Here is a 14,825-nt window from a genome sequence, read left to right on the forward strand (position 1 = left end):
GAAAAAGGTGCGAAATGACCCTGGATTTCTGCATCACCGATTGTTTTCCCTGGGGTATTATTTTTAGGACTGCGTATTCTCTGAGACATGGTAAACGATATTTTTTCCCTTGGTAAGGCTCATCCTAGCCCGATTCAAGAGTCTGAAGTGAGTCAGCTTTTTTTAAGCAGACTTCTTACATCACTTGGTGTAATGACATCACCAAATGGGACCAGCTCCTCACATCCCGCCTGCCGCGTGCCCCGGGGTAGGGCTGAGCCTCTCGGATGCTCTCCTGAGGGGACCGGTGCAGCTCCGACCCTGAGACATCAGAGCCTGGGCATGTCGGGAGCACCGTCCAGCCGCAAACCCAGATCAGTGCCACAGGAGCTCAGGCAGCCTCGGGTTTGGTCTGTGGCTGGCATGATCTCTGGGGCCACATACACCAACACAGAAAGCAGGCTCCCCCTGCTCAGGGCTCCGGACCACGGCGGGGAGCAGCCAGCCCCTCCCAGGGGTGCCGCCCCGCCCTTTCTGCCCCAGGCGCATCTCCCTGCGGCATCACAGACCCAGACTCTGACGTCAGCCACACCCTTTCCCAGCGGGGTGAGCGCAGGCAGTGCCCCCACTCGCCTGAACCGCGGGCCTCCCCTGTCGGGAGCCACGGGTAGTGCTGAGGACCAGACACTCTTGGTGCCTCTCAGCCGCCCGTTTCCACTTCCTGCACCCAAACGGATTTTCATTTTGTGCTGATACCCACTCCGCCCCTGCCTGCAAAGCGATTCATGGAAAGGTGACTGCTCGGGGCCCTGGTCCATATACATACACACACATGCATACATACATACACGTCCATGCATGCATACATACACATCCATGCATACACACACACCCATGCGCACATACATACACATACATGCATACACACATGCATACACACATCAACATCCATGCACACACATCCATGCACACATCCATACACACATGCATACACACATACACATCCATGCACACATACATACACATAAATGCACACACACACATCCATGCATACACGCACATCCATGCATACATACATCCACATCCATGCATACACACACCCATGCACACATACATGCACATACATGCATACACACACATCCACATCCATGCATACACACACATCCATGCACACATCCATACACATCCATGCATACATACACACCCATGCACACATACATACACATCCATGCACACATACATACACATCCATGCATGCATACATACACATCCATGCATGCATACACACACATACATGCACACACACCATACGTATCCATACAGATATGCACACAGAGACATGAGAGTTACTCTGTGACTTATGACGTATAATGTAAGATCTATAATTACCTATCATATATAGGTATGGTTGTATATATACGTACATATCATGTCAAAATTTTCCAAACATTCTATCATTTTTCCCACTCGCATTGAAGAGAATGTCACCTCGTTAACTTTCCAAACGCGCCGAGTGGCTTCTGTGTTCCCACTGGTGTGCGATGCCCCAGGAGCTCGCGGCTGGCTAAGCCTCTGGCTCTGACTTCACGTCTGTGACCATGAGTCTAGCCGAGGGGTCACAGGGGCTGAACTGCGAGGGGAAACCCCTACGTTCGAGTGCTAAACACCAGGGTCCCAGAGCTCACGGCACCGGGTGACCCATCTCCACAGAGGAGGTTCAGGAAAAAAGGGCCATGGGCGTGGCCTTCACCCAACGTGACTGGTACTCTCAGAGGAAGAGGGGACGACACAGACACACGGGGGCGGCCACGCGAGGACACGGGGGAAGGTGGTCATTTCCACGCCAAGGACGCAGACCCAGGGCAGACCCTTCCCTCTCGGTGCCCAGGAGGAGCCTTTCCTGGGGACGCTGTCACCTCAGGCTCCAGCCTCCGGAAGGGGAGACGAGACGTGTCTGTTGTTTAAGCCGCTGGGTCTGCGGAACCGTGTGGCACAGCCACGCAGGGAGCACAGCGGTCGCCTGAACACGCTGCTCACGGCCCTGGAGGACAGGCTGAGGGCTGTGGCCCTGGGGCCCCAGGGAGCCGGCATCTCATCAGACCGCGGGGTCCCAGCAGCGGGACGCCTCCTGCCTACAGGGAGGCATAAGCGCCCGGGACTGGGCCTGAGAAGAACGCGGGGGGCCGTAGGGGCCCGGGGGACACAGACACCAGGGCAAGTCAAGAACAGGTGTCCTCAGGGGGAGGGAGAGCAGCGAGGTGGGACGCCGACGGCCGGAGCCGGGGGACACAGGCGTCTTCCGGAACCACGAGGGCCACGGATGACCAGGAGGAGACATGGCTTCTGCCAAGTGAGAACGAGAGATGGCAGAGGAGTTTGGGTCCACACCCCCCAGAGAACGTCGGCTCCTACGAAATAGGACCAGGAGCCCTGGCTGGCACGGCTCCGTGGTTAGAGCATCGGCCTGAGCACCGGAGGGTCGCGGGTTCGATTCCCAGTCAAGGGCATGTACCTGGGTGGCAGGTTCAATCCCCACCCCACGGGGCGAGTGCGAGGCAACCAGTTGCTGCCTCTCATGTCCGTGTCTCTCTCTCTGTCTTCTTCCTTCCCTCCCTTCCGCTCTCTCCGAAAAGCAGTGGAGAAAACGTCCTCACTCCCTCCGTGAGTATTTAACAAAAAAAAGACACAGGCTGGGAAATCCACAGCAGCAGGCTCCGAGGGGCAATGCTCAGGTGGCTCCACATTTAAAGCTTCCGTCCAGGTGGCCCTGAGCCCGGGGGGCCTGCCGCAAAGTCCAGGAGGACCCCAAGTTCCCAGCAGAGAGCCATGGAGACAGGAGCGGCTGTGCTGTTTCCACCTGTTCCGATGACCGGTTTCTAAGCGTGACCGCGCCCCGCCCAGCCGTCCTGGCGAGGCCCGCGCCGTCCCGGCTGGCACGTAACCCAGGTCCGTCTCCCGCACACTGGGCACAGGCTGGCAGCGGGAGGCTCGCCCGCGGCTGCGCTCGCGGGTTCCCCTGAATGTGCGCCCAGGACAACGCCGAGCAGTCGTCAGGAGACGCGGATCCTGAGGAGGCCTGTCGTCTACCTTCACAGGCAACCCGCTTAGTTAGCGTTTTGTGGCTCTTGCTTAGTCATTCGAACACGTCTCTTAATTCACTTATTTTTAAAAATCTATTTTATGTACATTTTATGTTCCCCCTAAGTATTGAGGCAAAATAATACTAAAATGGGCCTATTCCGGCGAGCAATGTGATACTTTCCTATTGTGCACGCGGTGAGATGCCGCGGTCCAGCTGATGAACGCGCCCGGCCTCACAGCCCTGCGCGGTGAGAACATTTAGGTCCACTCTCTGCAGATTTCAGGTACGTAACGTGGCGTCAGCCGCAGTCACCAGAACTGCCTCCTCTTGCACCTGGAGGCGTCGCATTCTGACCGGCATCTCCCCAGGTGCCCCCCCGGCCCCTGGCTCCCCCGTTCTGCTCTGTTTCCACACACAAGGAGACCCCGGGGTGCTTGCCTTCCTGGTCTGCCTTCCTTTGCTCAGCGTATAGCTACTGCCCTCTAGGCCCCTCCGCTTCAAGGCCTGGGAGGAGATGGACAGTGACCGCTCGCTCAGTCACCCAGGATTTTTTTTCTTGGAATAGGTATTTCCCCCCTTTATAGCTGAGGAGTGAAGCCTTACAGGCACGGGCGTGGCGTTTGGGTTTAGCATTCAGGACACGGCCGGTGTGTGTGTTTAATGAATGTTGAATACGGGGTCTATGGCCTTTAGATTCTGAAAATGCGCCTGGGCGCAGGTCTGCGGGCCCGCGGGGCGGGGAGAGGGTTAGTCACACCCCAGTTCACGGCCACGCTGCCCACGGAGCTGACCCCTCCGGCTTGTGAGTTCCGGCTGCTCTGGAAGGTGCAGAGCTCGGGTGAGGTCGGCAACAGGTGAGCCTCGGGATGACCTTGGAGGATGTCCTGATGCAGACGTCACACGGCCTCCTCTGGGGAGCTGCAGAGGCTGCTCTGCCCGGGAGCTAAGCTCTCGCCAGGGGCTGAATATCTTATTTAAACCATTTAACTCCCAAAACAGACAGGGGGCTGGGATCCCACAGGGGAATTTCATATAGTTGCAAAAGGCAGGATTTCCTATTTATGGCTTTTATACTTGGGCAATATTCCATATTTTATACATACAAGGGGTCCCAAAAATGTATACACACATTGAATAATTATTAATCCCAGTGGGTTAAATCTGAAAAGAAAGAAACATCAATTGAGCTATCAGAAAAACAGTGTGTGTACATTCTTTTGGGAATATTTATATATATATATACACACACACACACACATACATATATATACATATTCAAATTTTCTTTATCTAAAAAGGTTCTGCTCAGTCCTTACTGCTTCTCCAGAGCCCGTCACGCGTGGACGAAGGGTGAAGGGAGCAGAGGCCGGGTGGGGCCGTACCTGTGTCCCTCACACCTGGAGGACAGAGGGGCTTGGCCACCTGCAGGGGCGGTTTCCTGGGGCCAACAGGGGGCTGAGCAGACTTGAGGGAAGTAATTAATTATATACCTTTCCTTTATTAAGAATTGCAGAGTTAAACTGCTTAAGAAACAATAAATACTCATATTTTTCTCATTGTCTTTTTTAAATGAATTTTAATACCCACAGCGATGCTGGGGAGGCTGGACCAGGTGGAGGCAGGGTTCCAGCTGTCCGCCCTGTGTGTCAGGAAGACAGAAACTACAGTCAAGTTGTGGTCTTCAGTCTTCATATTTCTGAGAAAAGTTGAAAATTTGGTAAAAAAAAGTTGTGCCAAGTTGGATAAAAATATCCATTAAATGTTATATTTAAAAACATTCACTGGCACAAAACAATATTCAGAGAGATGCAGCTCAGAGTGACATCCTGGAGGGATCTTTTCCCAGAATTAATGAGTAAGTAGCAGTGACAGTAATGACCAGTGAGTAATAATATTCTGGAGGCTTCCCTGAGGACCAGTCCTGGGGGTAAGGGTTCGGGGCTGGAGGCGTCTCTTCTGCAAGGCACTGTCTGCCCACCAGAGCTGCTCGGTAAGGACCCTGCGCTTTGGGGGGCGGCCTGTCCCGGGGCCCCCGGCAGCTGCGCCAGGACCTTCAGCTCCAGCCGTGCTCCTGCTCTGTGAGCCCTGAGCACACGTGGCCGTTCCTCCCGCCCACAGCCGCTGGCCCATCCTCAGGCCCCAGTTACCGCCCAGCCCTCCCAGGAGACGGGCGCCGGCCCCTCTGTGGTGCTTCCCTGTGAAAAGCGCCCACACGTCCCGCCCCGTCCTTTCCATTCACAGGAAATGCCCGGAAGCATAAGAGGCTCCTGCCAGCCATCAAGGGGCCTGGCGGGAAAACGCTTCGGAGTGTCGGGGTGTTTGTTTGTTTTCCTGCCATTACGGCCGATCGCCCAACGCCCTGTGGTCTATAGTCCGTAAAATTGTAACTTCCTGTCCCTGAAACCGCGACACCTGCCCTTTCCCACCCCCACCAGGCCCGTCCTTCCACCATTACCTGTTGAGCGGCTCGTCGAAGAAAAGGCAAATTATGACTTATTTTTTAGTCTCAAATATATTTTCTAGAACTGCATCAGTCATTTTCCCATTGCCTGGTGAATTTTCTGTGTTGCTGGGAGGGGAACGGGAATGTCCCCGTGGTGGTCGGTTTGGGTGGCGTGTGTGCGACCCATGGGTGTGTCTGTCGGACCCCAGGACACCAGCACACAGAGCACCCTTAGGATCTGGGAAGATTCTGTCCACTCTGAAAAAATCCAACACGTCTAGTCATCACTGGGCAGGTCTGAAATACAGGAAACGCCTGAGGATTCCAGGACCCGCCCCCTCAGGGCTGGAAATCCCTTGGGGTCCCGTCCCTTGTTCAGGGGAGTCTCCGAGCCTGGTCCGGGCCATCCCCTGCCTGTGTGGCTGGGGGCTGTGTGTGCAGGTAGGAGCCCCGCGTGTGCCACCAGGGGCCCTGCTAAGAACCCCCCCCCCCCAGGTGCGAGGCCGCCCGGGGGATAGAGGCTGAGAGCACATTTCCATCCAGGCGGCCTTGCTCCAGGCCCTGCCCAGCAGCCGAAAGGCGCATCCTCATTGGAAGCACTCAGGCTGGGGGACCGGCAGGTGTGTCTCCTCCTGGCTGAGCACCCAGGGGAGTGGGGCCTGCGACTCACACTCCCCAGGAGCCGCAGGCCTGAGATTTACACCTGGGCTCACGGGTGATCCGACAGCACAGCCCAAAAGCCCCTGAGAGCTGGGGGGGCAGGGACAGGGCACAGACAGGCACCCTGACCCCCATCCCCACCCCGGGGACTCCGCCTGGGGGGGGGGAGGGCCCTAACCAGCCAGGGAAACAGAGCTGGACTGAGCCTTGACTTCTGAGGCTCAGAGAAAACGGCTGACACGCAGCATCGCCTGCCTTTTCCATTTCGGGAAACGCCCCGGGCCCCGTGTCCTGCAGAAAGGGGGTGAGCTCCCCACGTTCCCGCTTGTCCTCTCCAGTCCTTCACACACTTTTAAAGCCGCCGCAGCTCGGATCTGACGCAGGTACAAGAGGGTGAAGGTAGCCGCAGGCAATGCCACCAGCGGGGCATCCCTGCCGGCACTCGGCCGGGACGGCATTTACCCGAATCCGCGCTGAGCCCTGGGATGGGCCTGAAGCCTCGGCCGCCCGGGCCGCTCCGTCTGCAGCGGGGGGCCGGCCGGTCTGTTGGGGGGCCTTCTCTGCGAGCTTCCTCCCGGGGGAGCGTCTGAAACACACCCGCTCTCCACAAGTGTCCGCGAGCCCCTGGCCCACGGGCCGCTCTCGGCCCCGCGTCACGGGGCAGGGCGCTGGGCACAGGCAGGGCCGGGGGCCTTACAGCTGCCTCCCAGTGCGGCCAGTCCCGGCTCCGGCTCCTCCTGCAAACCCCGGGCAGGGCTGGGACCGGCTCACACATTCTTAGCAAAGACAAACTAAGCCTGCTGTCAAGGCTTTGGGCAGTGTTACTGGACTTTGGTCTTATTATTTATTGGCTGTGTGAGAGCAGTTGCATCTTTATTGATCTTTCACTCTTGAAACGATGGTGACAAAAATGCTGAAAATGAGAAATAATAGCTAACCCAGAATAAATATTATCCGAGTACCAGCCCCTGTTCTATGCTTTGCCAGAACTTAATCATTAAACGTGCCCCACATGCCGATGATTATTTGAATTTGACCCATGAGAGCTGTGGACCTGTGACGTGAGGTACATGGTGGCAGAGCGAACAGGAGCCTGGCCCGGATTAACCCCGAATCGACGGGCTCTGAATATTTTTACCCTGCAGGTGCCTCTCCACCAAACTGTCTTTAACGCTCGTGCTCTGGCTGTTTTCCCAAAGTACAGACTGACTCCTGCTGCCTCTTCTTGTCTAAAAATATTCCCTGTCCATCTCCTCTGAGAGGCCGAGAATCAATTTACCCTCCTTCGAATGTCACCTAAGACCTCTCGTCACCTGGCCTCACCTGACCCTCCAGCCTTATTTTTTTCTGTTTCTTCTCTGTCAACATGAGGCTGAGGTGTCACCTCTGCGTGAATTCTTGCAGATTCGCTCAATCTGAATCGATCTCTACGGCTTCACGCCCACAGCCCCCGGTTTTAGCGGCGTGCGTCCTGCCTCGGGTGCTGTGACATGGCCAGCTGTTCGGCGTCTGTTCTCTCCCCAGGATGCAAAACGTGACCTTGGGAGCGAAGGTGCCAGCTGCCGGCTGCCCATCGCTGTAGCCCCACGGTGCCCGGTTAGCGTCTCGTCCCACCACTCACAGGACATGGCAAAGTCTGGATAAATAAACAGATGACGCTGGGTACACGAGGCTTTGCGGACCCTTCCTGCCCCTCGTGAGCTGTCGGGGGCCCTCGCCTGCTCCTCAGGTGGAATCTGTCCCGAATCCTCGCCATCCGTTTTCAACCACGGAACAGGGCCCCGGAGACCAGTGGAGAAAACCCGTCTGACCCCAGCTAAGGTTTAAGAGTAACTTCTCAGTTTCTGCGGACGAGGCCGAACTTCTGCTGAGAGGTTTGTACGTACAATTCTAGTCGGAACAAGGTGGAAGGCACAGGGTCAATTTGTAAACCGGGATTCACTTATTCATAAAAAACTTAAGTCCAAAAGGGGATTTTGGTGGGTTTATGTAAAACATTGCAAGAGACATTAAAGACAAAATTTACATGAAACATTGGAAGACTTTAAGCAAAGGAAAAATACATAAAGGAAACCGGCATCCACGGGAGACTCTGCCCTGAGTGCGTCCTCCGAGCCTCCCGGCAGACAGAGCAGAGAGAAAGGGTCAGGCGCCCGCCTCGAATCCACGCCAACTGGGACCAACCACATTTTGGGGGCAGAAGAACAAGCATCGTATCGACGGCCATCGTGAGGAGGGCACTGGTGAGGTCTGAAGGTCCCCAATAGGGTCCTTACAAGAAAAGCAAGAACTTTGACAAGTCGGCATCTTTTTAAAAATATATATATTTTTATTGATTTTAGAGAGTGAGGAAGGGAGAGGGAGAGAGAAACATTGACCGGCCGCCTCCTGCAGGCCCCCTACGGGGGATCAATCCCGCAACCCGGGCACGTGCCCGACCGGGAATCGACCAGCGCCTCTCAGTGCACGATGACACCCGACCAACCGAGCCACACTGACCGGGGCACGAGGGCATCTTAACAGGCTCCGTGGTGCCGACTCCTTGCTGAGGTCACAGTGAGGTTCAGGCGGAGTCATAGGAGGTTGGGAGGGGCCGACACAGTTTTGTTGAAATCGGTTCTGTTTCCTAAACAATATATGTCCATACAGAGTTGAATTAATAAGATCCGTACGTTGGTTTTCTCTCCTCGCTCCACGGAAAGTCCACAGAAGGCCCTGAGCAGTCGTGCCGTCCTGTGGCTGGCTCCGCCGCGGCCAGCAGGGTGGCCACCGGCCAGGCTCCCGGGGCCTCTCTCCGCCCCACTCACGCACAGGGCTCACCAGTCCCTCGCGTTAAACGGCACCGTTACAGCGATGATGCCAACCTGCGGGCCAGCCTGGGCCTCCGCCCTGAACTCCAGTCCATAACCCCCGTCTTCCTGGGGGCTGCGGTCGGGGCCCAGCAGCCACCTCGGAATCAGCTCATCCTCTGAACGTCGGGTCTCCCCACACGGACGCGCCCGTCCCGTCCCGTCCTCCCTGCTCTCACGCAGCTCGCACCCCGCTCCTCGGCACGCCCTGGGGTGCCACCCGCACCTTCTGCACAGATGCCCCGGGTGTGCCGCCTCCCCCAGCTCCCGTCCGGAGGTGCCGGTGAAGGCTGAGCAGGGCCCCGCGTCCTGGCCCCTGCGGCCTCACCCCCTCCCACCCCTTCCTCCCGCGGCTCCAGGCCCGGGCTGCGGTCTCCCAGGCCCAGCCCTCCTTTCCTCAGGGCCTGTGACCGTCGGGTGGAGTGTCGTCGTTCGGGATGAAGCTTCTCGCTGCCTGGTTTCCGGCCCTAAACACATTCCTCCTGGCTGCGCACACGCTGCTGACTTCTCGGGGGCTGCTGGGGCGTCTGCCGGGCGAGCGGGCAGGAGGCCCCAGGCCGGAGGGGTCACCCGCTAAGGTCCTCGCTCTCCGAACACACTCCGGCTCCTCGCCCTCTGGCTCCTGGCACCGTTTTGGGCCCTTATAAGCGCAGACACCAGAATCTTTGCACAATTGCCATTTTCATTACAAATAATCATTCCTATTCTCCTCTAAAAGACTCTTTACATCTGGTTTTCAGAGAAATAAAATATTCTCACTACATTTTTTTGGGGGGGGGGTAACATATTCGAGCAGAAATGACAATACTTGCTACTGTGAGGAAAAGCAGGGGTGCTGTCTCTCTGCTTGAGCTTTAAAGACCTGGGCCCAGGTTTTCTATTGATTTTTAAATGTGCTCATTATTTAAAAGTAGCAGCATAGCTATGAACTGTAAGGGCCCCCCAGAGAGTGGCTTCAGAAACCCGCAATGGGTGCATAGCAACTAGGACACGGAGAGGCATTGTTTAGGTTGTCAATTTTTTTAGGACTTTATATGTCTTAAAATAATCTTTTTATATTATATTATTTTATATTATTCACTGGTTTCATTCCATACTTGATGTAAACTTACTTTACTAAATGAGCCATGCAAAAAAGCAGTGAATTAGGCTCAGATATCCAAAAGCAGTTACGCAGCTGAACACGTCGGCATTTCTTAAAATACAGACCATCATCTATAAGGTAAATATTTTAGGTTGCACGATGTTATGATATGAGTGGAAATACGCAGAAATGATAATAAGATGAATTCATATGGTATATGCAGAACATAGAATTATATCGAAATTATTTCAAAGGTTATCCTGAGCTCCCTTCGTGTTCATTCCAGAAGCAAGACCAAGGTCCAGAAAGTTGGGGGGTCACATGGAGACAGGCAGGGTGTCCCACAAAATATACACACACCTTCACAGCGGACGGCTCAATTGTGAACACGGAATGCGTTTTAATAAACGCCGCCTTTATAATTATTCAAAGTGTGGGCATACATTTTTGGGGATATCTCATATTTAACAGAGAACAGAAAATTGTTGCTCATGATGTTCTTGAATATTTTGAAGGCTTATATTTTCCAAAACTCTAAATATCAGAAAACTGGGAAATCTTAATTTATTTTTTACCCAAAAGTGTGAACTCCAAGCTCCTTTTTCCCAATGCAAACGCGCCTCTGGTGTTCACACCTCCCCCAGCGAAAAGCATTCTTTGTATCACTTGAAATCCTTTTGCTTGGCCACTTAGCATTAAATAATGAGGCTCGTCCTGGAATAAATTGGCACCGTCTGGATAACAATTATATGCATAAGTCAAATATCCAGAGCTGGGAGTCAGCAGCTTCTGTTCTCTCCCTGCGCAAACATCCAGGATTAATCCCATCAGAAGTGTCTCCTTTCCCTCTAGAATCGGCCCGGATGCGGGTAGGCGGTTAGTTCATGGTCCACAGGTGAGTCCCTGAAAGCACAGTGGCCCCTCAGGAGACGGTTCTGGAAGCTCTGCAGACAGTCGGGGGCCGCGGGGCCCACGCGGATCTCACCTCGGCGCTCGGCGCAAGCAGGCCACTCCCTGCGCAAAGGGGCTCACGGCCTCCGCGGCTCAGAACTACGTCTCCAGGGCAGCCCCGGAAACCTTCCCATGAAGTCAGGGCTTTTTTGTATGTTTTTGTGGTGGTTGTTAATCTTCACCAGAGGATATTTTTTCCATTGATTTTTAGAGAGCGTGGGTGGGAGGGAGAGAAGGGGAGAGAGGCATCGAATGCTAACCAGGGATGGAAACTGCAACCCAGGTACATGCCCTTGACTGGGAACGAAACCCATGACCCTCTGATGTGCCGGCTGAAGCTCTAACCACGGGGCCACACCGGCCAGGGCCACTACATCAGGGTTTAATACGGGATTACGTGGGAAAGGACCATCCCCACAGCACTGCGACCGGGTGCACAAACAGAAAAGCGCGTCTGAGGCTCACTAGAGCCGACGCCAAGGGGGACGTTTCTGAGGCTTCTGGGGTGACACTGAGGCCCCCTCCCTGTTACCAACCAGCCCAGCTGACAGCAGAAAGGACACACCCGGTGGGGAGGGCACGGCTGCTGGTCACATGGAGCCCACTGAACCTCCTGGGTGACATTCTTGCAGACAGGTCAATCTAAGAGAAACCAGTTCAATCATCTGGCCCCAGTGTTTTATCTCGAAACAATTTCCCCAATAATTTACTCTGTTTATTGGACACTTGGCCATTTGCAGAGGGTGGAAGGTCTGGGTAACGCAGCAGAACTTAGATCGTAGCTTCTTACGTGCAAAGGGGAAGCTTTAAAGAGATCTGTCCACTTGTCCCTAAAACATCCTTGACATTTTGCTCGGCTGCTTGGAATAAAGGATTTCGTAAGGGAAGTTTAAATCAAATCAAAGCGAAATGGCACATGGTTATAAACCTATTAAATGCAGGGCACCGCGGACGGGCTGGGGACAGAAATGCTGCTTCAGCTCTCGGGGAGGTTACTCTCTAAGCTGCAACGCAAAACATTCGGCTATTTAATCAAAGTGCCAGGTGAGCAATTGGGGCAACATTCTAAAATCTATTACTACCGCTTATTTCCGTAAATTGGAATGGGCAATACCAAGAATATGCTCACACGCGCATTTATTTTCCCATTCCTTACGCATTCAGCAGGCCCAGGATTAAGAAAGCATGATATTCCTTCCCGCGCCCCGCAGGTTACTCACTAAGGTGCTTCCACAGAATTAATGCCAACGTGCAGTGTGGCCACGCGGACCAGGAGGCGCTTCACGGGGACCACGGAGCCCTGAGCAGGGTGCCCGGCTGTGTGGCCGCTCTGCCCATGGCTCTCCCTCAGAGAGGACGTCCAGGTACCTGTCAGCTTCCTCCAGGGCCTCCCACAGCCAGGGACTGGCCCTGGGACGTCGGCCCCGGGGGGCGCGCGTGGGGTGAGCTCGGGGGGAGCCGGGCCTCTGGCTGCCCTGCCCTGGGGGCTGCACCGCGGAGCCCACCCGGACCCAGCACAGGGAGGTCAGAGCAAGGCCCTGCAGGGACGGTGGGGACACTGCACAGTGGTCACAGGAGAACAGATGCATAAATGCTCTCATTACAAAGCTCGGGATTTACTGCCTTTCTTTCTCTAATTCTTAAAACCATCTCTCAGCACTATCTTTCCTGCTACATTTTCTCACCTAAGTTCATTGTCTAACGTTAATGGACTCATTTAAGAAAAATTAGAATCTCATGTCTGAATTCCATTCAGGAATGGGAAGGTTATAGAGGACTCAGGGGGACACAGAGGTGTTTTTATGTTTTAAGGTCTGAGTGTCTGTCAACAAAGCTACTTTTCTATCCACCTAATAGGTGTTTGGTGGGAGATACTGAGACTTAAACAATAAAAATGGAGAGCCACAGAGAACTTGGGGGTCATATAATGTCTTTTCATTTCTCTGTTGAAGGGAAAAAAAATTTAAAAACGTTTGGAAAAGGCCATGGGTTGTAAAGAGAGCCATACACAAATTCATAGGGTAACTAGGTTTTGTAGACATTTGAATCTGGAAGCGGAGCGGGAGCAGCCCCAAGCTTGATGCTATTTTACTATCACAATCAATTTAATAAGCAGAAAACTAGCATTCTCACATGTAAGCAATCCATGAGTTTCAATTATTTTTCTAAATGATTTATAAGTGTTCACGCTAAAACAAAATCATGATTAATCAAGGAGAATGTCGGATTACCAGAAGAGGTTTATGACGATTAAGAGGATATTAATATCCATGAATTTACGAGAACCTACAGATTTTCCAGGTCCTTTAATTAAAGGTATGATTGTTACAACAACCAAATCTGCATAATTATGTTTATCCAAGGAGGGAAGGCAGGCTGGCAATTCCAATTTAGTATTGCTGACAAATTTTTATAAGCTTTCCGACAATTAGAAATCATGTTATATTCATAAGGCAACATGGGCCCTGTATGGAGAAGTTGGGAACTCTTATTACATGAGCATCGACCTGGGACCTTTTGGGACTTGAAATGTTCTAGAAGGTGACACCCCTGACCTACGTCACGCTGTGCCCTAGAATGTGATGGCGCCGTTGTATTTCACGCAAATCGAAGCTCGTACGTGGCGCTGAGAAGGGGAGGGAAGGGGTCTCGCGTGGAATTACGATGCTCTCGCTCCCTGAACAGAGAACTAGGATTTTCAGCTCAGGAAGAGACGGGGAGGGTCCCTGGCTAACGTCTCAACCTCACCCCAGAGCCAGACAGCTGCCCACGGGCGAGGGTGTTCATCAGACGGGTCCCCGGGTCCCTCCCGGCACTGAGCTCTGCCTCTTCCTTAACCGTGCTCCCGAGGGCCGGGCTGAACCCTGCGGAGGAAGGGCTCCCGCTGTTTCACGTAACGATGCGGTCGGCGGGTTGGGCCTTGTTTTAAGACCGGCGGGTCACCGTTCACTAAAACACGACTGACGCGCCGGCTTTCCTTCCTGATAGATTTTATCTTAGCAATGTGCTGAATATACGGCAGGCGTTCAAGGACTGCTGCTTAAGACGTCCTGCGCCGAGCCCGCCTCCCTCTGCATCTCAGCGACGCCAGCGGAGGCTCGGGGGCCACACAGGGGCTCCTGGTTCGAGGGCTCGAATAAGAGGGAACGGCTGGGACCAGAGGCAGGAGCCCTGGCAGAGCTTCGGAGCCAGCTCCTCACCCAGGCAGAGCCTCAGGATCGGCCGTTTGCTTCATCTCACGGCTGACAGCCAACCGCTCGTTCATTCATTCATTCATTCATTCATTCATTCATTCATTCACCTACCCAGCCACAAGGGTGCTGAAAAGTTCTCTGACTTAATTCTCTACAGAATAAAGTGGCAAAAACTCACCATGGCGGAGTAAAGCACTGTGACTATCCAGGTAGTGTTTGTCAAAAATGTTACATTGTCATGGTTTGCAACAATGTAAGCGCTGACAAAATACTGTTGAAGGCCGTTATTAATGTATCACATAAAAGTATCAGAGGACTGCTTACTGTTCATTTAAAACATAGAATTTAAATCCTCTGGCGTCTCTGCCGTGTCCCAGATCCGTAGCTACGGTCAGAGCTCCGAGGTGCCCTGCAGTCAGTGCCACCCCCACACGGCCTTTTTCTGGGGAGAAATGCACGTCTGTGTAACTTAAACAACAGGGAACAAAAGAAAACAGGTCACGCGCACCCGCTGGGCGTAGCTCCCCACGTGTGGTGCTGCTGCTGCTGCTGCTGACAATAGTGTTAAGCATAGAGTGTGTGT

This window comes from Miniopterus natalensis, chromosome 2 (genome assembly GCF_054644295.1).
Source record: "Miniopterus natalensis isolate mMinNat1 chromosome 2, mMinNat1.hap1, whole genome shotgun sequence".
NCBI lineage: Eukaryota > Metazoa > Chordata > Mammalia > Chiroptera > Miniopteridae > Miniopterus > Miniopterus natalensis.